The sequence below is a fragment of the Mesoplodon bidens genome (assembly GCF_964165515.1).
Source record: "Mesoplodon bidens genome assembly, chromosome: X".
Classification (NCBI taxonomy): Eukaryota; Metazoa; Chordata; class Mammalia; order Artiodactyla; family Ziphiidae; genus Mesoplodon; species Mesoplodon bidens.
In genome coordinates, this window is record NC_138163.1 from 8,916,056 (window position 1) to 8,940,392 (window position 24,337).

The 24,337-nt window shown below is 37.9% G+C and overlaps 1 pseudogene across 1 annotated transcript; it reads left to right on the forward strand.

Moving 5' to 3' along the window:
* The first annotated feature begins 21,986 nt into the window (after positions 1–21,986).
* Positions 21,987–23,526, forward strand: LOC308609274 (heat shock-related 70 kDa protein 2-like; annotated as a pseudogene). The gene is made up of 3 exons: positions 21,987–22,574; positions 22,674–23,027; positions 23,165–23,526. The product of its transcript is annotated as a heat shock-related 70 kDa protein 2-like (transcript).
* Positions 23,527–24,337: the final 811 nt, after the last annotated feature.

Consider the following 24,337-nt stretch of genomic DNA (forward strand, 5'->3'; position numbering starts at 1 on the left):
AATCATGAATATTTTATGTAAAATTCAAGCATCTTCACCAAAAAGGAATATCTTGGGAGAAGTGTATTTAAAATTATGCAATAGGGCTTCCCCGGTGGCACAGTGGTTGAGAGTCCGCCTGCCAATGCAGGGGACGCGGGTTCGTGCTCCGGTCCGGGAAGATCCCACATGCCGCAGAGCGGCTGGACCCATGAGCCATGGCTGCTGAGCCTGCGCGTCTGGAGCCTGTGCTCCGCAACGGGAGAGGCCACAGCAGTGAGAGGCTCGCGTACCGCAAAAAAAAAAAAAAAAAAAAAAATTATGCAATAAACATGCAGCCCGACATAGTCACGTTCATGGCTTGAATGAAATGCAAACCTTCCAAGGTTTAGGGTCAATAAATGACAATTAGGCTATCTAGCCCCTTATTCTTCAGAGCTTTATCATGAAGGCAGATTGAGAAGGCAGTTCAGGGTGATATTTTAAGACCTATGTAGAGTGCTCACCCTCTGCACAAGGAAATCAAGTGAACATGATGCAATCACTTCTTTTCTAATATCTTGATTTATCCATATTAAAGACACCATTATCAGCTAGAGTTGGAAATATCATTGAATGCAATTCCCTAGCTGTGAACACCATGTGGTCTTCCTTCTAATTCATACTATAACCAAATAAATGGTATGACAAAACACTTGGGATTGCAGGTTGATAAGATTCAAATGAATCTAGGATATATTTCAAGAAGCAAGTCAGTCTTCAACAGAAATTAAGCAGCCTACATGTAGTGGACTATCATAGCAATATTGTGAAGTGATAAGGCAGGCCACTTTCTGCCAACTAAAATGAAAAAATAAAAATAAAAACAACTATCTATTGCATACTGATTCTTGTTGAATAATGTACTGATGATAACACAACTTGGAATTGTGTTCCAGCTTAAAAGAAACATCTTTTGTTGTGGCAGCCTTTGAGAAAATAGGTACCTGCCAAAACTTGCATGTAACCAAACTTGACAAAAATTGTTAAAAATGAATTTACATGTAAATTTAGAACTTTAAATAAATATTTTAAAAAGCCATCTGGGTTTATTTGTGAGGAAGAATTTAAAAACGAGAGCATCTGAATTACATGTTGGAATGGTTCTGAAAAAATATATAACCCTTTTCAATAGCTAATTATCCTAAAATTACCAAAGGAAATGTAAGTGCTATCTTTTCATCTATGGTAAATAGTCACTTACTGAGCATGTGTGGCATTGCTTTGTCAAGTCTTTCTAGAGTGGTATTTTTAGAAGTATTTGAGTGCCATAGTTAGCTAATTTTCATTAATAAAACATGAACTAAGTGGAAATTTTACCACACAAAGTAGAACTTTTTTTCTGTTTTCAATATCTTCTTGAAGAATATCATCATTCTTAATTTAATATTTCAGAACCTACTCAGGATATGTGATGGTAATATTAAAATAGCAGATCATTTTTGCTAATTACCTTTACTAGTTGGTAACTTTACTGAGTTTTCAAGTACTTAATTCAGTCACTTTAATTCCCGAATATATAGCAGTAAATTTAGAATTTAACATTAGGGGAATTCTGCGCTTAGTGTAACACTTATGTTTAGTTTCTGCTACTTCTTTTGTCTTGAAAATACATTATGCAAAGAAACAAAAACCTGTTCTCTGATTCAGTACTTTCTTGAATTATTCCATGATCCAGTCAGAAGATAGACGTTTTCAGTACCTCTTCTGTAATTTACTAATGAAATGACAACTTCTCTGGGACACAGTTTTTAATTCTGTAAGTTGGGACTGATAATAGCTGCCTAACTTAGAGTGATTTTTTTAGGGGGCCTCACAATCCATGCAGGTGAAAGTACTTGTAAAATTGTTAGATAAGGTGCAATAGAGCTTTTTTTTTTTTTTTTTTTTTGCAGCACACGGGCCTCCTACTGCTGCGGCCTCTCCCGTCGCGGAGCACAGGCTCCAGACGCACAGGCCCAGCGGCCCCGGCCCACGGGACCAGCCGCTCCGCAGCACGTGGGATCTTCCCAGACCGGGGCACGAACCCGCACCCCCCGCATCAGCGGGCAGACTCCCAACCACTGCGCCATCAGGGAAGCCCTGCAACAGAGCTTTGAATTTACAATATGATTGTTATTATTAATATATTGGCCAATTAGTAAAGTTCACAGATCACTTTCATATGCAGCGTCTTATTTTTTTAAGCTTACTAAATCCAACAGCAGCCACATCAATGGTATTTTATGAACTGTTTCTTTGCAACTTCAAAGAAGTTGTTTTACTCTTTTTTTCTTTTAACCAAATTGATACAAAAATCTATTTATGGAAAAGGTCAGAAACTAAGTATTTCTTCACTCTTCTGAGAACAGTGACCTTTGAACACAAACTTACATCAACCTCTTTTCTGCCTTCTCCCTTGGCCAAGTGCCAACCGTAGAGTGATTTACACATTGTCCTTTACTGACTAAGCCAATGTCAGAGATCAGTCCATTTCTTGCGAAGAGGTGGATTTCATAGGTAGAATACCCTTGGGCTTAAAGCAGAAACAAACATGATTCTGAAACCAAAACTCATAACAGTAACTATTATTGAGAAAGAGAAAGAAGAGGCAAGATTTCATTGTTTTACTTTTCAAGACCCTGTGTCTTTGTCAAGAATGTAGTATTTTTGTATTTTTAAAAATTTATATAAATTGTATTGTGCTATAGGTATCGTGGTTTCTGATGTTTTCACCCAGTGCTGTTTCCAAGATCTACCCAGATGACCATAAGGAAATCTAGTTTATTGCTTCTACTGCTGCAGACTATTCCATAGTATGTATCCACATTTTCTTTATCCACTCTTTTGGTGATGAACACCTTGGTTGTGTCCAACTTCAGCTACCACAAACAACTCTGTGGTGAATATTTTTCTACATACCCTATTACAGTCCTGAAATGAGCTTCTTTAGAATAATATTGCAGGAGTAGGATTTGCTGGATCATACAGTATCTATATACTTAATTAATTTCACTAAATCTTGCCAGACTGCTCTCCAAAATGGCTGTACCAGATTACACTTTGATATACATGAGAATACATGGTTCTCACCAACATTTGCTATCAGATTTTCACATTTTTGACCATAGTATGGAGCACAAGTGTTAGTTCACAGTTTAATTTGCATTTCTTTGATTACTAGTGTTACATATTCGGTTTTCCATTTCCATGACTTGACTATTCATATTTTTGTCCATTTTTCCTATCAATATCTCTGATTTTCTGTTGCTGGTAATCTAACTTGTGGAGTCTAGATATTAATCCCTTATCAGCTTTTAACTGAACATTTCATCTTCCAATCTGTCACCTATTTGTTAACTTTGTGTGTCTTTTGCTGAACAGAAACCTTTGTTTTGAGCCATTTTTGTCAAACAAAAATGCATCACTAGGAACTATTCGAAACACACAATAATTTGTTATGCTTATGCAAACCATGAAACATGACGAAAAATGTACCTCACTTGAATCCACCACACAATTTAAGAACAAGAAATTACCAATAGTGTTTAATATATCTTTGTCCTCCACACCAATTCTGCCCCATAGTTACCTCTGCCCCATACCTACCAGAGGTAACCATCATTTAAAATTTTTTTGTATTCTCTTGCATGCTCAATTTTAACCAGTTTTTGTATGCATCCCTAAACAATGTATTGTTAATTTTTTCCTGTTTTAAAACGTAATGAAATGGTATCAGTCTGTATATATTCTTCTGACTTTGTTTTTTCATTTGACCTCATGTTTCTAAGATTCATCCGTGTCAGTGTGTGAAGCTGCAGCTCATTCATTTTCACTGTTGTGTGGTATGTTGTTTTTTTTTTTTTTGGCTGCATTGGGTCTTCATTGCTGCACGTGGGCTTTCTTTAGTTGTGGCAAGTGGGGGCTACTCTTTGTTGTGGTGCGCAAGCTTCTCAATGCGACGGCTTCTCTTGTTGCAGAGCATGGTCTCTAGGCGTGAAGGCTTCAGTAGTTGTAGCACACGGGCTCAGTAGTTGTGGCTTGAGGGCTCTAGAGCACAGGCTCAGTAGTTGTGGCACATGGGCTTAGTTGCTCCGTGGCATGTGGGATCTTCCCAGACCAGGGATCAAACCCATGTCCCCTGCATTGGCCAGCGGATTCTTAACCACTGTGCCACCAGGGAAGTCCCTGTTGTGTGGTATTTCATTCTGAAAATTTACCACAATTTATTGCTGTATTCTCCCGTCAATGGGTATTTGGTTACTTCTAGTTTTTATTGTTGTGGGAGGAAGGTAAGGAATAATGTATGATGCTCCTATGAACATACAGTCTTTGCTCCATATCTGTGTGTTCCACATCTGCAAATTCAACTAACTGCAAATAGAAAGTATTCGGGGAAAAAATTCCAGAAAGTCCCCAAAAGCAAAACTTGAATTTGCCTCGCCAGCCACTATTTACATAGCATTTACATTGTATTTGTAACTATTTACATGGTATTTACATTGTATTAGGTATTATAAGTAATCTAGAGATGATTTAAAGTATATGGAAGGATGTGCATTCGTTATATGCAAATACCATGCCATTTTGTATAATGGCCTTGAGCAATATGTTTGAATACCAAGGGACAACTTTATCTTCCGTTTTACATGTGCAAGACTTTCTCTAGGCTATATCCTATGAGCAAAATTACTGGATTGTTAGGTATTAGCCAATATAATTTTAAACATAACGCCAGGTTGCTTTTCAACGTGCTTATACCAATTTCTTGCACCAGCAGTGTAGGAGAGTACGTTCACAATCCTCCCTAGAACTTGGAACTGTCAGATTTCTTAACTTTTTCTCAATCTAGTGAATATAAAATGGTGTCCTGTTGTGAATTTATATTTGCATGTCCATAATTCTTAATTATGTTTAGTATAGATGAATATGTCACAAGCAATTTGAATGTTGTCTTATATAAAGTGTCTTCATATTTTTGCTCATTTTAAACTTGGTTGCTATTTTTATTTTTAAGATATTAAAAAAAATATTCTGGAAACTAACTTTTTGCCTGTTATATGTGTAGCAAATATATTATTCCAATTTGTGATTTATCCTTTCAGTTATTTTATGGTTTTATTTGGAAAACATAGATTCTTAATTTTAATGTAATTTAATTTAGCAAACTTTCTTTATGAATATTGTGGGTTTTTTTTGGGGGGGGTCTGGTTTTAGAAAAATTTCCCTACCCATGTTATAAAATTAATTGGATTTCATTCAAAGATATTTAGAATTTTGCATTTCATATTTAGGCATTTCATATATCTTACATGGATTTTTATTATATTTATTTTTGTTCTTTTCCCATTGAACTGCAATGTCAACTTTGTCATCTACCAAATTTTTATATATCTTTGGGTCTATGTCTGGACTTGTCTTTTATGTTTCAGTTAAATATTATCATTGTACCAATATCATTCATTCACTTATCATCCCTTCAACGAACATTGAGCATCTGCTATGTGCCAAGCACTTTTCTAGCTTATTAGAATCCATCAATGAACAAAAAAGAACAACACCTGCCCTTCTAGAGCTTATAGTCTAGTGGGAGGAAGCAGCAATAAAGTTATAAATAATTAAAATATGTAAAATATCAAATGTTGAGAAGTTCTATGAAGAAAAATAAAGCAGAGATGGAGGATAGGGCATACCAGATGGGTTGAGGATTGCTGTTTAAATAAGATAGACAGGGAAGGCCTCACTGATCTTAGCAGAGGCCTGATGGACATCACGGGGTGAGTCACACAGATATCTGAAGGTATCACATACCAGGCAGATGGAACAGCAAATACAAAAGTCCAAAGGGGACAATCATGCAAGGAGGCCAGTGTAGCCAGGAGTGGAATGAACAAAGAGGAGACAAAATCAGAAAGATTACAGTAGGCAAGAACAATTATTATACCACACTGTTTTAATTACTAAAGTTTTATGAAAAGTCTTGGTATTTTGTAGATCAAATCTACCTATTTTCCTATAGGAGTATCTTGGCAACTTAATTATCCTTGTATCACTGTTTCTCTAAAAAATTTTAAAATTAACTTACCAAGTTCCTAGAAAAGCCTGTAGAAATTTGATTGGCATTACATTGAAACTATATATCACTTTGGGAAAATGTGTTATTGTTTTATCTTTCTGATAGTTTCTTGAGGTAGAAAACATGGTACCTCTTTCATTTACTTTGTTCTTCTTTTGTGTGTGTGTTTTACCATTTTTTTCCACGAAAGTCTTGCACATACATTGTTCATGTAAAAAGCTGTCTACAAGACCTATTAGCCACTTCCCTCATCCCCTTGTCTACACTATCATCACTATACCACTCTCCTTGCTGCTCCTCAAGCACACCCCTACCCCAGGACGTTGGCCCTTGCTGGCTCCTCTTCCTGGAATGCCCTTCCTGCAGATAACTGCATGGACCACATCCTCACCTCTTTCAGGTTTCTGATCATGTGTTGCTGTATTAGTGTGCCCTTCCCTGACCACCCAATTTCAATTAGTCCCATCTCAGCATCTGCTATCTCACTTTCTTCTTTTAATTTTGTTTTCATGGTATTTTTACTCATCAACATCTATTCAAAATTTATGTTGTTCCCCCATAATTATTAAGTTTGTGAAATAGATACTAAAAGCCCTAGAAATTATCTGAGATGATCTGTGGGCTAAAGCCTTCGCTAGCAGTAAGTGGAGACAGAGGAGTGAATAAATACAGTCCTCAAATCAAGTGGCTTCCAAATCACTGCTCCCCCAGAAATGAATGTGACAAGTTCTTCTTTCTTCTCTAGTCCATTTTAGGGAAGCAAGCAGTTGGTTAGAGAACAGGGAGTCTGAAAATGCAAATTTCCACTACTGCAAGTTGGCTGAATCAAGGTCATAGGTAATCACTAATCCCTGGTGAGGACTTTCATCACTAGGGTTAGAATGCTGGGTCATCTAGTAAAGGACAAGTTAACATTAGTTGAGGATGCTACTACATTGTTATTCAAATATCGGTTTCGTTTAGGGGTTGCTTGGAAACTTAAACCCTTAAACATAGTGTTTTGTTAATATATAAGTTAACTGGTGTGACACCTATCTACAGATACTGGTCACTGAGATATGAAAAAATTCCTTATTATAAGTGGCAGTCGAAGAAAAAAGGATCTGAAGCAGAGCAATCCCCACCAGATGTAGAAAGTGTGAATCCTGAGCACATGCACCTTAGCTTGTGTTGAGCAGTTGTAAAAGCATCTCAGGCAAAAATGCCTGGGGCTTGAATCTTGCCATTTAGAGCAGGAAGCATAATTGTCAAATGAGGGCAATAAATATCAATATTGACAACATCACTACTTTTTGCTGAGTGCCCACTATATGCCAAATATTGTGCTAGGAATTAAGCAGCCTTATCTCATGCAATCATCAAACAAGTCTGGGAAGTAGGTACCATTTGTATCACCATATTAATAAGTAACTTGCAGCTCAGAAAGCTGAAGCGACACATGATCACATTCACATGAAAAGAGGTGTAGCTGGGATTCCAACCCAGGGGTCTGGATCCAAAAACTAGGCACTTTCATCTACATCATTGAGACCTAAGGAAACTGAGAATATTTGGAACTGTAAAAAAAAATTATAGAATCACAGTTTCACACCTAGAACCCCACATTCTTCCTTGTAGACCTGACCATCCAATCAGTCCACTGAGGGGCATGTGGAGAAGGTAGCTAGGGAAGCTAAATGTTTTCCCATTTATATTGATCTTTAGTTTCAGAAGCATTTTTTCACATGTTATCTCATTGGATTCTTATTATACTGGCAGGTATAAGTTCCATTTTCCAGTTGGATGAAGTGAGGCTCAGAGAGATTCACTTCTTTGCGGAGAGTCATTTAGAAGCCAGGACTCAAACTCAAATCTTCTGGCTCTAAAAGGCATATATTCTTACTGTCTGGTGCTCACTTCTTCCTTCGCCTTTAATATACACACGGTGGTAGCTATATTAAAAAAAAAAGATTTTTAACCTTATTCTGAATTATTTAAATAGTTAAATCACTTAAAATATTAAATTGATTTGTGTACATAAAATTGCTGTTTGCCTTTTTAAACTAAATCTGTGTGTGTATGTATATATATGTGTGCGTGTGTGTGTGTACAAATATATGTATGTATTTATCTATTTGCCAAAAGGTCCTTAATCAAAGGGAAAGTGTATACTTTTCTGGTTTAACCTTGTTAAGTTATAGTAGTGGTGGTAGGAGGGGGCATTAGAGTGAAAATACAACATGACATCTCCCTTACAAGTCTGAAACACATTCCTTATTTTTAAAATGTAGTTATGAAAAGAATAGTTGTAAATCCACAACATATGGTACCCATTAAGGGTAATACATGTTTGATGGTTAAAATGGTGCATTTTATTATTCCATTGTGATTTCTATCTTATTATTTATTGTCCGTAGTTAGCAATGTTATCTTATCTCTAGGCAATTGCTCTTTGCTATAAGGAGATGAGTTTGCTTTTTGCCGTATTCATACACCTTTGGAATAGCTATTTTATATTCATTCAAACTTGATATCTAGATCACCATATGTATAATGTAGTATAATATCATTAGAAGCTCTAGAAATAAATGGTTTCTAAGAGTATGAAAATGTAAACCAAATAAAAGATAAACAGGCAAGAGACCATACTAGTGGCAGGTTTCAGTGACATATTACTTTTATCATACCTTTTCCCATATTTCATGTTATAAATAGACGTTACAGTTTCTTGAATTCTTGTTTTCCCTGAAATAGGCATAGCAAATAATATGTTTAATCACAGCTAATGTCTCCTTTTAGATTTGATCGTTTTCTACCTAATTCATCATCTTATCTTGCCTGCTACTGCTTTCTGTTCACTTCAGATTGCAGATGTGGAAAGTGTGAATTCTGCAGTATCCTTGGATAAATATTAATAGCAAAACAAATTCATCTGAGCAGATTCACCTTAGGTTATTATTGAGCACTATTCATTATGAAAAACTATCTTGTTAAAATGATAGTAACAGCAAATTATTCTTTGATTGTGTTATATTATGACTAATTAAAACCCAAAACATAACTCTGACCTCAGCATGATTTACTGTTCTCCTGCTATTTCCCTGGACTTTCTCTAATGTAATTTTCTGTACTGGGAAAAAAGAGTGATATATTTTTTCTTGTGGGTATATATGTCCCAAGATAGAAAGATTGACTTTACATTTTCGGAAATAATTCAAATAAAATGTATAAGCAAAGTTAAATTAAATATAACTATACAGCCAAGCCAAATTGCTTTTCTTCATCAAATGGAGATCCATTCTCAGTGACCAAGATAGTTTTTCAGAGGTATAATCAAATGTGTATGTGAGTGTGAGTGTATGTGTGTGTGTGTGTGTGTGCTTGTGTGTGTGTGTTTGAGGATTACGATTACCTACAGTTCAGTTCTAGGCCTCCTTTTTGTCATCTGCAATATAACAAATTTGGCCTTTCTAATCATTAATGCTGTTTCCATTTGTGTATTTTATTGGGTACCTTAATCTCAATTTCCATAGGTGACTGGAACAGAAAAACAAATTAGACACAGCTTTGATAGAGAAGAGGTTCCAAAAATATTTGTTGATTGAAATAGAAATAAATGTTGAAAATGGAGTGGTTCGCCTAAGTACTCTGCTCACAACTGGTTTGCCAGTAGAGACTTCCAGGTAGGACTGTTAACTTACTGGTGACCAAGTCCCCCACACACACACTGTCCATTATTTACCCTCTGACTTGGCTTGACAAAACTTTAGTCAGGCTTCTATCCTCCCCACAGGCCCCTGACATTTGGGTCACCTGAAGCTTAAGCAAGCACCAAGGTGCATAATATCCCCCTTAACAGTTCATTCCAAGAATGGAGAACCGGTTGACCACACAGAGAAACACTTCCTGTTGAAGAGCTCTGGTTTTACCAAGCTGCTCACTCCCACCACTTGCCCCTCTTTCCCACAGAGTTCCTGCTAGCCCTGCTTCCCCCTTCATATGTAAGAAAAGCCTTTCTCTGTTTGATTTTGAGGCACTTGCAGATCCTGAGGTTGGAGTCTCCTCCTTATTGTAACAGTCTTTTTGAATAAAGTTTCTCCTTAGCTAAGTCCAGGTTTGTTCCTATTTGACACTGGGCAGGCAGACTGATCTTCCCAGTTACACTTTGCCAATTCATACAATTAAGCATAAAGGTGAAGCTGTGCCGGGTCTATTCCTCTGTTTGAATTTCACTTTTTGTGGCCTCTATTCTTTGACCTCACTCAAACCCTGCTTTGAATATTTTGTCTTCCTTGTGGTCAAACATAGAATTGAGTCTAAACCTTATGTTCTCTTTATTATATCTAAAACGGTGATACTTCTGAAACATTCTTCTCATGAGAGCCTTTAACTAATTTTTTCAGGATCTGTTTGCTCATTCTTTTCCCCTCACCTGGTTCTTGTAATTTGAATTATATGTATCTAAGGGCTCTGTTTTAAACTTTTCTTTCTACATTTAGTTACTCCCGTGGCTTAAAGGATGCTTGCAATTATTTCCCATCCCCAAGCAGTATATTTCTATTTTCCCATCTGTCTGGATTTTTCAACTGGATGTACAGGGAAGGAGTTGGGGCTAGTTGGGGCTAATAATTGTCCTATAATCGGATAATGACAAGCCTCAGTGAGATTAGTCTGTCCTGTGAGGAAACAATGTGCCTAAAGAAGGATTGGTTAAGAACTTTGAAGTGAGACTTCCTTGGCCCCTTGGTGTTTCCAGAAATTTCTGTAACTGAGTGGTGTGATTGTGGACAACTAATGAGAGGCTCTTGCTAGGCCACACCCTATTATAAAACATAGTTATTGTCCCTAGATGGGCTAGTCTTCACCCTCATTTCATCTGGACTTGCACACCCTTGGTTTCACCATTCACCTGCATGGATCACTAACTGGTAAGTTCACCTAACAGCAGGCATCTGAGCACTAGAGGAAACCTTTTCTTACTTAACTCTGTTAGGCTTAATAATGATTTTTAAAAATGAGAGGGAGAAGTGTGGCAGAGAAAACTGTGAAAATGTATGTGAGGGAAAAGTGATGGAAAAGAATATGGGAGAGAATGTGGGTAAAAATAGGGAGAGAATGAAAGTTAGTAAAGGAACATAAAGCAGGGAAGGAGGAAATCAAAAATAAAGGAATAAAGTATAATCTGTGATACTGTAGAAAGTAAGAGGGAGTGAAAAAACAAGACTTTGAGAAAATAGAAATTTATAAACATGAGAAAGGGCAAAAGATAATATGTGAAAATGAAAGAATAGGAGAAGAAGTTTAATATGGAAAAGATGAGACACTAAAATGAAATTTGAGAATGAAAAAAATGTGAGAGAATAATACAAATGTAGAAAATATGAGTTTAAACATGAGAGGAAAGTGAAATAAAGGACAAGGACATTTATGGGGGTAAAAATGAGGAAATGAGTAGAAGATGAAGTAAAGTAAGAAGCCTGGCAGTGAGAAAATAGTGCCAGATAATAAAAGAATAGGAGCAAGAATGAGAAACTACAATGGAAGAAAAATGGGACAAACATAAAAGAATGAGAAGTTCGACGAAATTGAAACATGAAAAACGAGAATGAGAAAATATACAAATCATAACATTTTTTAGAGTTGGCTGAATTGTGAGCATATGAGCCACGTGGGAGAATGGAAGGCGGGACTGAGGCAGATTTGGGAAACAGCGTAGGCACAGATACTGACACTGGCAGAACACAGGAATCTACAAGCGGCTGGTGTGCACCTGCCACGTGGTGACATGAGTAGGGGTCCAAGGCCGAGAGCTGGGACCCTGGAGCCAGGACCCCCAGAGCCTGGAGCCGAGAGCGGGGCCAGATGTCAAACCTCCCTGAGTCAGGTCAGAGAGGCAGTGGGGCAGGACACTGCAGAGGCTCTAGAACATTCAGAATGTAATGGGAGAGACAAGGCAGAGGGGGTGAAATTGACCAGTGCCCTGGAGTTCAGTGATTTTACCTTTGCGATACAGGGGAGTGTTTAACCATTTGTTTCCTCTACTCTGAAATTGAATTTGTTATAATTTATTCGGCTAACCTCTAGATCTCGCGATTTGGGCTTTCAGAGCCCCTTGTCTTTACCTTTACCTCGAGGTTGGATTTTGTTTGTGCTATTTTGGCTAATCTGGAGGAGAAGAGGCTTTTACTTTGTAACAGTCCATATGGCCTCATCACTTGCTGTCCTGAAATGGGAAGCACTCTTCTGACATAGACAGGGTTACTTTGGATGCCACAGGTCTACTGTCACTAGGGGAGGGCCCTTCCTTTGAGCACCTAAGGGCTCCGGAAACTCCATATTCGTTGTCTGGTCTGTTGCCTTCCCCGTGCCTTGCGGTAGTTTACTGTTGGGTGAAGTCTTTCTTTGTCATTGCTTTTAAAATTTTTCTGTTTAGTTTGTTTTCCAGATTTTCAGCAGGCTTATTGTTGAAAATCACCTATAACCCCATTATCAAACAAATGTCTCAGTGGTCATTTATTTAAATTCTATTTTAATGGCAAGCAATATTGCTCTTTAGGGAAGGCAACAGAGCTGTTTTGTCTTTGCTGCATGTGCTAAATTAAACAAGTGATTTTGGATCTTGAACTAAGGATAAATGTCTTGTCTAGGAAATGACAGTAATCTTGTGATTTTTGAAATGTGGAACAGCTTATTAAAATTTTATATAAGCTCCTTTTCAAAGAATATTACATATTCTGTTTTTAGAAGCTGTATACGATGAATGAATAAAAGTGAATCAATAGGTTTTAGGAATTAGTTGTGCACTTGAAGTGAACAAAAGAGAATTTTTTTTTCCCCTAAACAAATGTGTATTCTTGGTGCCAACTAAACTAGGAATTTACGGATGGGAAAAACGCCTCAGGATGATTCCATAAATCCTTTTACCATGCAGATTTTTCTCCATGGAAATTTCAGTTTCTTTAGAGGGAAAGAAATTTACCTTGCTGGAGAATATATATATATATATATATTCCTTGCAAAGAATAGAACATTCAATGTGTAGTAATGAGATCTATCAGGAACCGTTACCTCTAGCCAGTGGGTTGATGCTTGGCATTGCTTAAGGACTTGCATCTAAGAGTTGACTTAGCAAGTTAAATTCATTTTTTTCCTACCAAGGGCTTGCTTCTCCCATATAACCTATCCTTTTTTCCTTTCCTATTAAACATTTTTAAAAAGTTATTGCCAGTATGTAGTGTGTTTTAAAAACGAGTCACTTGTCTCACCCTTTGTCTTGGTTTCTAAGATGCACTCTTCAAAGTGTTCTATTAAAAGATTTCAATGCAATTCACATGGAGATTATAGGGGAGCAGAATTTGCCGCCCCAAAATATGTCTCTTTGGGATATTAATTATTTTAACCTGGTTAAGTTCTAAGAAACAGCAGACAAGGGAGAAACTTTGAAAACCAAGTAGGAGTCACCCTTTTGAAAGAAACATCTACATTTACAAGGGAAATCTCTGTTTGTAAGGGTGTTTTCCTCTCTATACCAAGAAGAAAATGACTAAATCTCTGGAAATTTATCAGTGGAGAAGGCATGGACTGAAATCTGCATAACAACCTTACCCTTGTTTACTGTGCTTTTCCTGGTCACCTCTCATAACTGGCTCCCTCACCCCCAACTTCTTCTTTTGTCTTTAGCTGGAGATGGTATTTAAGGTGGTGGCTTGGGCCATTTTTGGCAAGTTACTCAGTTCTCCTGGGTCTCTCCCAAGTATACATGTTGTTAAACTTTGATTTTCTTATTAATCTGTCTCATGTGAATTTAATTCTTAGACCAGCCAGAAGAACCTAGAAGAGTAGAGGGAAATTTCTTCCTCCTCCCCAGCAAAATCTTTCAAGATCTTTGACTACTGTAAGAAATATATATGAAATTCAAGAAAATGCTTAGCCTCTGAATATCTTATGAATAGTTATTTTAAAATAATAATTCCCAAATGAATTCCATGTTTCTAAATTATTATATTTAATAAGCTATTTTTATTTGTACATTTTATCTCATTGTAATTAACTTCTGGATCTACATTTATCTGTTGGTTCCTGTTTGTTTCATTTTTTAGTCTTCAGACTTTTTTTGGCTTATCAGAGAATGTTTGAATCAGTATTTCCATAAATTAATGGTAGGAGTTTTACAAACTACAGAATGCAGAGAGAGCAAATTATCCTTAAAATTGGACAATCCAAGGATTATTTAAAAGATGTTTCCCTTGTAAATGCAATGAAATCATGTAGCAATTAGAAATGAACCATATAAATGTGTACTCCAATTGTGAACCCTAGAAAGGTGACAGTGTAATGAGATTTGACAGCATGTAGAAAGGTGAAAACTCATTACCAAGCTAGGAGCTGCATTAAAAAAATTGATTAGCATTTTTGTATTATGTAAGAAGATGGCTTAGCCTTTCAGGAGGAGAGCAGCAGTTGTGTGGCATTTAAATCTATTCTGAATTAAAAATGATCAGTTTTTAAAAATTACAGAAAAGTCTTATGCAAATGAAATATAATCAAGCCATGCTTCAGACTCATTATGCATGATTGATATGCACTGTAACTTGCTTACTAATTTAAGGAGCAGAGGAATTCCAGTTACCTGTCGTATTGTGGATGCAGTGCTGTGCCTCACTGCTGGAAGTGATATTAAATTTATTATGATAAACGGTGTAAACCAACAAGTTGGGTCCTTATCCAACTTGACATTTATGTGAAATGATAAGAATTTCTTATTATCCTGAAAACCTTAGCTTCCTCATAAATGTTGAGATCTTTTGGAGATTCTTAAAGATATCAACATCAAGAGCATGAGAGAGAATATAGGTAATAGAGAAGAGTACTTTGTAATGCCTTTAGAAGAAGACATTTGCTTGTTGACCTAAAAGTTTGTTTATTAGTGATCAGTAAGTAATTAGAGAGTTCTCTAATGTGTTCCTTTAGTGAGTTTATGTCTAGTTGTGAGAAAACTTGGACATGAAATTGCAAATTGGGCTAACCTTGCAAACTATGAAGTTATTAACGTGCCCACATTTCTCCCAGCTTCCAGAGTTTTAACAATTTTTAAGTGTATCACAACCTACAAAATCCATACTGGTCTATTTCAGCAATTCTTCATCTAACTTTAGGATTTTGACAATACTGATTAGTTCAGGATAAAAGCTAAAATTGATATATCAAAAGTCAGTGTTTCTTTATTTTTTTAAGTTTTAAAAAGACAGATTTTAAGATGCCCTTTCTGATACTGCTTGTTGGACTTACCTTGGAAATCTATGACGTTAACACCCTCAATTTTCTCAGTTCTCAAAGTTTTTAAAATTAACTTTTTAGTTAATATTTTTTAGGCTCTTTTTTTAGTTAAACACACACACACACACACACACACATACAAACAGTGGTTGGTTCAGGATAAAAGCCAATGCTGGCATACCAAAAGTGTTTCTTTCTTATTTTGTAAGTTTTATGTGACAAATTTTAAGATGTCTTTTTCATATTAATGATATGTAATTTGTAATTTTAAAGGCTTTTGTAATTGGTAGCATTTTTCATTGGTATTTTAAATGATACTTAATTTTTATGATTTTGATAGTAATATATTTTCACAGTAGAAAATTTGGTGGACAGAAACATATGAAGGAAGCAAAATCAAAAAATTACCTTGAAGGGGAGCAGAATATGTCACCCCCAATCCAAAATATGCCTCTTTAGCATAAGGATTATTTTGAGCAGATTATTTTTTAAGCACCAGCAGATTTAGGAAAAGGTCTGAAAATCAGTAGTAGTGGTTACCCTTTGGTAAGGAACTCTTCCATTTATAAGGGAAATCTCCAATTGTAAGGGTGTGCCCCTCTCTACTAGGAAGAAGAGGGTGACTCTGAAATTCTAGAAAGGCTTATCAATGGAGAAGGCTTGAACTTTTCCTGGGTCTCTCCCATGTGTAAGGAGAGATACATGTTATTAAACTTCTGTTTCTTTTCCTCTTGTTAATCTGTCTTTTATTACAGGGGTTGTCTCAGCCAAGAACCTAGAATGGTAGAAGGAAAATTAGTTTTTCTTCCATATAATATATAATATTATAATTCAGAGTTAACCATGGTTAACATTTTGTTATATTTCCTTCCAGTCTTTCCAGTACGAGTGTTCTTCAATGTTCATTTAAATCCAGTAGAGGAAATTGGTTCAAGATGGCGGAGTAGAAGGACATGCTCTCACTCCCTCTTGCGAGAACACCAGAATCACAACTAACTGCTGAACAACCATGGACAGGAAGACACTGGAACTCACCAAAAAAGATACCTCACATCCAAAGACAAAGGAGAAGCCACAATGAGATGGTAGGAGGGGTGCAATCACAGTAAAATCAAATCCCATAACTGGTGGGTGGGTGACTCACAGACTGGAGAACACTTATACCACAGAAGTCCGCCCACTGGAGTGAAGGTTCTGAGCCCCACGTCAGGCTTCCCTCTCTGCCCCCACTATTATCTTCGTCTTGGAGTATCTGTCCACAGGGGACAGACTCCAGCTGCTCAGCCTGGGACCCATCTATCTCCTGCCTCAAGACCACATCAAATATGACTTTCCTTTCGCTTCTGTGTGTACATAGGCAGCTTCTCCTTTGATTTCAGGCTCCAGGTGAGTGTTTGGTGCAGTGACTGGATAGGCACAAAGGGCCTGCATCCCCACTTCAGCACGTGCTCTGATATAATGGTGTTTCACTTGGCAGAGTGCTCTTGTCTGTATATTAATAATTATATTCATTATGAAATTAATAATTTTCACAGTGGCCCTGTCTACAGATTAAAAATCCCATCTTTGGGCAAGTCAGCTGGACCTCAGCAAAGTTAAGTGACTTGTATAAGCTCAGGCCTCTCAGATGTGGTGGAGCCAAAGCCAGAATTTCAATTTTTCTGATCCCATTACTCCACGTGGCGGGATGTGTGTGTGTGGCTGTGTGTGTGTGTGTGCATGTGCACACACACGTGTAGGTGTGCTTGTGTGAAAGTTTGTGTTTATATCCTCTTCTGTAGCTGAACAGCAGTTACAGATATTTTCCTTTTAATTTTTTTCTCTCTTGCAAATACCCATGCAGGTTTAGAATAGAGCATTCTTTGTCTTTAAAATAATATTATCTATTATTTATGAATACCAAACTTAAGGGAAAGGAATAATACAGTGCTGACCTGTGTACATACTGCCCAGCTGAAGAAATAAAACATTACAGTTAGAGCCTTTGATGTGCCCTGCCTGATCCCATTTTCTTCTCTGCCCTTATAGGCTATACTGCACTTTTAGTATAATTTTTAAATGACCACTCTTTTATATATTAACAGTTTAGTTTGTGTCTAAGACTAATCACACATATATGTATATTCATATATATGTATGTGTGTGCATATATGTATATAAGTGCATATATGTATATAAATGTATGCTTGATGCTTCTGAAATTATAATTAAGATCAACAATAATATATTGCACTTCCATAGCAATTTACATTTCCAAAGTACTTTGAAATATTTCATTGCATTTTACTTTTATTAATTGACATGTGTGCCTTAGTCTTTGGAACCTGCAAAGTCTCTGAAAGTCGGATAGATATACATGTGTGAGGCTGGGTAGTGCAACATAACTGCTTTAGATATTCCCATATCCTAACCCTTGTGCAAATGCTACAGAATAATGCTTCAGAATTCTCAGTTCTGAGTAGTCATTAATGTGAAGCAATGGGGTATTATTCCACTTTTGAGTTGTAACCAAATGCACCATCTATATGCATAAATACATTTTAATTCATGACATTATTATAGACATAAAAAGTTGACATATATCTGACTTAGGTGCAACACCTGCAGGTTTCTTGGAACCTCTCGATATTCTTTACTAACAGTTCTCACAAATCAGATTTTCTCCTATGGTTCCTTTCCTATTTCTGGTTAGATCAAGCTGGATGAATTATCTCCCTCTGTTTCATTCCTTAGCTTTTCCAGAGCCACATTTTGCTCTGGGAAGGGGAGAGAAGAGTCAACTGATTTTCTTCCTCAGACTCAGAATGGGTGCAGTAATTTTCTATAATATATTTCAGGCCGTTATTCTCATCTTCCAAAGCAATTTATTATCTTTAACCTGATTTTTATCCCTAAGGCTAAATCATCATTTTTATATTAGAGATAACACAGCTGCTGGGGGATTGCATAAAGGACTGAGGAATAGTCAAATTGGAAGAAAAGCAAAGTTAACCCTTGACCAATTGGTGTATACTAAGTAATGCCAGGAAATGAATGCTATAGGGTTGTAGCCCCAAACTAGCCCTGGGAGTGGGGGTGATCCAACCTTATTTATTAGCAAATTCCTGTGGGTCTCACGAGAGAATTCACTCTTGGCAGTGTAGGAAGTAATGACAGGTCCCGGATGAAGGCATACAAATAATCTTTTATTGTTGCATGGATTTCTTACATTACCAAATGCAATACTTATGGTAATTATGATTTTTTAGAGAACCGGCTATATCCATGAACCTCAAAGAGATGGATCTGTTAGTTAAGAAATACCCAACTGGCGAAAGGAATAATACAGTGACTACCTGTGTGCATGTCAGCCAGCTGAAGAAATAAAACATTCCTTATAGTTCATGGCTTTCACTCACCATTTCTGCCCTTCAGAAGTCTGAAAATCTTTCCTTTGAACTAAACGCTCTCAGGTAGTGGGGGCTCTGAAGGAGATGATTTGTTCCACAGTTAGCATGCCGCTTGTGAAGGTGGGGTTTAATCCTCTGGGGATCTCCCAAGTTCCAGAGGAAGTAGAAGGCTCTCAAGAAAGAGGACTGGGAGAGCAGTATTCCCAACCCAGGCTGCTGTGGCTTAGAGACTTCCAAGCTTCTCTAGCAACTTACTTGTCAGATTTCAAATTGAGCTTTCCACTTTAGGTTGAATATTGGGCTGAAAGCTAGCTGACATATTAACTTAGAAGATATTTCACTAACAGCTGCCCAAAGAGACTAAATATTTTTATAATATAAATATAAACTAATAAATATAGACTAATATATTTACCACACAATATAGGATAAGGAAAGCAAATTAAGGAAAGATTATAAATGAAACTAGGTGTCATGTCCTGATTAAGAAAATGTAGTCCCTCTCCCCACCCACCCCCGGCCCAGTAACATGGGATTATTTTGGCGTCATAACCCAACAAAATTCTTGAAAACATTGCCATGTAATCATTCTGCAGGAAATCGGGCTTGGCTGAGTCTGGACTGACAACACGGTGGCTGCTATAAACTGTAGCTTAGCTAACTACTTAGCATTGAAAGTAAAAAATAAACATGTAATTCCTGAAAACAAGGGATGGTTTATGAAATAAACATTTTCTGCTTTAGAAAAAAAGCTTTATGAAATTCAAGAGGGTTTTGTTTTTAAAACATTACTTACTAATTGCATTTAAGCATAAAAATAACTCTTAAGGTTTTCTTTCAGTCTGCTCCATACTGTTGCATATACAATATTTAATTAGATGATTCATTAAATTTATGAAAGTTTTCAACTCGTGTTGAATATGACTTATTAAATTTTAATTTTAAATGACGCTGTAATAACCTCTTTGGGAGTCATCCTGCTTAGGCTGGCTGTGACTGCAGACATTCACATATTTTGCCTGTGCAGAGGGGCTGCATACATAGACAACTCAACGGCTTTCCTTCCCTCTACTCTCTACCTGTGTTCAGCCCCGGTATAACTTAGCAACTTTTCCCATCAACTGATCAGTGATCTGCCCGTAGGAGTTAGTCAGCAAATGCTAAGTGATGCAAATATTTCTGTTTGAGCAGCCAGTGTAATCAAATGAAGCAATTGCAAGATTTGAAAAAGTCAGGCATCCCAGTTCTGTCTGTAAGTATCTGTACAATCTAGGGCCATCCCTTGACCTCTCTGGGTCTCAGTTTTCTTACCCGTCATCCAGATGGCTTAGACCCAGTGGTTTCTGAAGACCAGCCCAGGATTAACCTTCTCTAATTCCATGTCCCTCCCCTCTCATCCTGCCTACGATCTCAGATCCATCTTTCCCTCCACTGAAGACACTGCCCTATGACTTACCTTAATGTCCTAGAGTTAAGTATTTGCTGTGCTTGCCATTTTTCAGATTTATCACCAACTTCTACATTGCCATTTGGAGAAAAATAAAAATAGCTTTTCCCTGTAAACTGAGAATGTTGCTACATATTTGCGATCTGGATCATCAAGTGAAATATTCTTCTGGTTGGGAGTGGCCCTTGCCTTCCTGCCCTCAAGTTTCCTGGCTGCTTCCATTTAGTGCTTTGATGGGGAGTCATGAGGACCAGCTACCAGATCTCCATCTGCCACCAAATCCCTGTGTCACCAAGGGTCAGTCTCTTCCCAACTTGCACCTCAGTTTCCCCAGATGTCTAATTAGAGACCGTTATTTGGTTATATCTAGAATCCATTATATTCTGATTCTTTATAAATCTGTGTTTTAGGGTTGCCAGTTATTTAAAGACAAGAAAAGTCAGAAGAACTTTTAATGAGCACCTACTGTATGTCAATATGGTAGGTATACTTTGAAGGTAAGGTAAGTGAGGAGCAGAGTGGTTAAAAAGCATGCCTAATCATTAAATAACTAACAAAGCTGCAGATGGCACAGTCAGGACTTGAATCTGTGTCTGTCTGATTCCATAAGCCATACTAGCTGGAAAGGTTAGTTGGATGTGTTTTATTTTATTTATTGTATTTGGTAGGTGATAGGGAACAAGTTTTTAAGCAAGGGTTCGTGTGTTTAAAGGCATAATTTTAAAAGGTCAGCGTGATGGTGTCCCTAGAGGATAGCAGCCGTATTTAATTTCTCCCTTTACTTTCAGTATCTAACACAGTGTTTAGCAAATGGCAGTTACATAATTGATGTTTATTGAATGGAGAGATGGATGGATGAATGATGGTGATGCATACATAAGTCATGAAATGAGAGAAAGGAAAAATACTATTGGTAATGCTACTGCGATAATCTAGATATGAAGTAATAAAAATTTGAACCAGAGTGGTGGCAGTGGGACAGGACACATGCAAAGAGGAAAAATTGACTGGACCTAGAAACAAATTAAATATGGGCACGAGAGACACCAAAATGGCTCCAAGGGCTTTTGAAGCCTTGTTGGTTGCCATTGATGGCTTGATATCATCCTCAGAATTCTGGTGGTCATCTTGTAATCAGGCATCTATTGACAAATGCAGGGGAGGGCTGCAAACAATAGAAGACAATTGGAACACATTACCATCTGAATGAATTATAAAACTGAATGCATTTATATTTGAGTTTGACCCACATAAGGACGCAATACAGCAGACAGGAGGTGCTGGAGAAAATAGAGAATATAGGTCTCATGTAGAGGCTATAGTTGACACTGATTTCTTTTAAACTATTTCAGCCTCACTTACCCCCTTCTCTTTCTTTACTCAAGACGTCTCCCTTTGGTATTGAACTGGGTACTGCTTATTCGCGAGTAGGGGTCTTCCAGCATGGAAAAGTAGAGATCATTGCCAGTCACCACGGCAAATGTACCAGTCCAAGTGGCTCTCACAAAGTGAACACCTCATCGATGAGGTTGCTAAGAACCAAGAGGCGGCTTCCCTGGTGGCGCAGTGGTTGCGAGTCCGCCTGCCGATGCAGGGGACGTGGGTTCGTGCCCCGGTCTGGGAAGGTCCCACATGCCGCGGAGCGGCTGGGCCCGTGAGCCATGGCCGCTGAGCCTGCGCATCCGGAGCCTGTGCTCCGTAACGGGAGAGGCCACAGCAGTGAGAAGCCCGCGTACCGCAAAAAAAAAAAAAAAAAAAAAAAGAACCAAGAGGCAATGAACCATCTTTGATGCCAAGAAGCTGATTGGATGCAAGTTTGATGATGCCACGTTCAGTCAGAAGGAAGCACTGGCCTTTCCAAGTGATTTGTGGAAAGGGAAAGCCCAAAGTAATTGTAGAATATAGAGGAAATAATATTTTTTCCCCTAGAGGAGATCTCTTTCATGGTTCTAAGCAAGATGAAAGAGTTTGCTGAAGCCTATTTAGGGGAAAAAAAAGTAGAAATGCAGTAATTACTGTTCCGACCTACTTAAATGATTCACAGTGTCAGACCACCAAGGACGCAGGGATCATCACTGATCTTAATATCCTGGGAATCATTAATGAGCTTTTTTATTGCAGCACCATACTCCATGGCTTGGATTTAAAAAGAAAAAAAATCCCCAAACACCTGAAGCTTTAAAACAGAGAAACGTGCTGATCTTTGACTTAGGTAGTGGTACCTTTGATGTATCTATCCTAAACATCCAGGATGGCATCTTTGAAGGAAAATCCACAGCTGGTGACACACATCTGGCTGGGGAAAATTTTGATAACTGTATGGTGAATCACCTGGTTGATGACTTCAAATGCAAGTGCAAGAAGCATACAGCCTCCAACAAGCAGGCAATGTGCCACACCGAGGCTGCCTGTAAGAAGGCAACATGTATTTTGAACTTCTTTGGTCACCCCGGGTTTGAAATTGACTGGTTCTATAAGGGTGTGGGTTTCTACCCTTCCATTTCCTGAGCCCACTTTGAGCAGCTCAGTGCTTATCTCCCCCGTGGTACCTTGAAGCACGTACAGAAATCTCTGAAGTATGCCCAACTTGACAAGAGGCAGGTTAATGGAATTGTGCTAGTGGGTGATTCCACTTGTATCCCAGAGTTCCAGAAATTGCTGAAAGATGTCTTGAATGGAGAGGAGCTCAACAAGACCACCCACCATGATGAGGCCACGGCGTGTGGCGCAGCTGCACAGGCAGCTCTTCTCACAGGCGACAAATCAGAGCATGTGCAGAGAAGCTCGTTAATGTTACCCGTTTCCCAACAGGCACTGAGACAGCAGGGAGGATGTGACATCCCTTATCAAGAGAAAGACCTCAGTACATCCAAAGCAGACCCAGATGTTCCCAGCTTACTTTGACAACAAGACCACTGTCTTAGCAAAAGTGTATGAGGGAGAAAGGGCTTTAATGAAAAGAAACTGCTTGGCAAGTTCGTACTTTCTGGGATCCTCTAGCTTACTGTGGTGTTCCTGACATCCAGGTGACCTTTGACAGGGTCACCAATACCATCCTCAGGGTACCTGCTGTAGACAAAAATGCTGGCAAGAAGAACAAAATCCACATTACTAATGACGAAGGCTGTTTCAGTAAAGATGATATTGACCAGATTGTAAAAGAAGCAGAAAATGATGAAGTAGAAGGTGACGTCAATAAAGATTGGGTAGCAGCCAGAAGCACCGCAGAATTCTGCACCTTCAGTGGCATGCGGATGGTTGGAAATCCTACTGGGAGACTCCATTTCAGTCAAGAAGATAAAAGGAAGGTTCTTGAAAAGTGCCAGGAACTGTTAAACTGCCTCATATGTAACCAGAGCTGAGTGTGAGTGTAAGCGGGCTTCACTCCGCAGTGGGATCTGGCCGCTGGGGCTTCCCCAGCACAGCCGAGCCTCGGGTTAGTATCAGGGAAGTGGGCTAACAGTCATTCTTTGGAGAAACTTTCCTGGTCTCCACAGTCATTTATACAGTTTCAATATTTCATGCTTAGTTTGCAGCATCAATGTGTATGTTTGAAAAAGGACAGATTCAAAACTTAATGATAAATATTTGTAAGTTTATTCAACATTTTAATATTAATGCTTCTGCATCTTGTGGGTTATGAACTTCATCACATATTTTCACTCTTGCTGTTTGTGTCTGGTGACTAGTTTGGGAATTAGCATTTATAAAATATTTAAACACTTAACTTTGGTAGTAAGGAAGAGGTTGTATTACTATATCACAGTCTCACCACTTTAATAACAATGACCACTTATAAGCAAATATTGTGTCTGTAAACTTGTATAAACACTGTGCCCTACTCATCTGTGTACTACAGTAGAGTTTACTACTTGTAGTCACATTTTCTGTGTATTTCTTCAAAAGGGCTTCATAACCCACTGGTGTCTGTGTCTCTCAATCTACAGAAAAACTAGTCCTTCTCAGGTCCAAGTTGCCCTTTGGCGTTTTAAGTCTTCTCATTGTACATTGCCTAACAAGGGCTGGAATGTTCTGTGTTGCTGCTGATGGTTCATACATTGACTTCTATGTAAAAACATAGAAGACATATTCTGTTGATTTAAGGAGGAAGAGATCTGTTTCTCACCCTTCATAAACTCAACACAATTTCCATGAAACTATGGTTGGAATCAC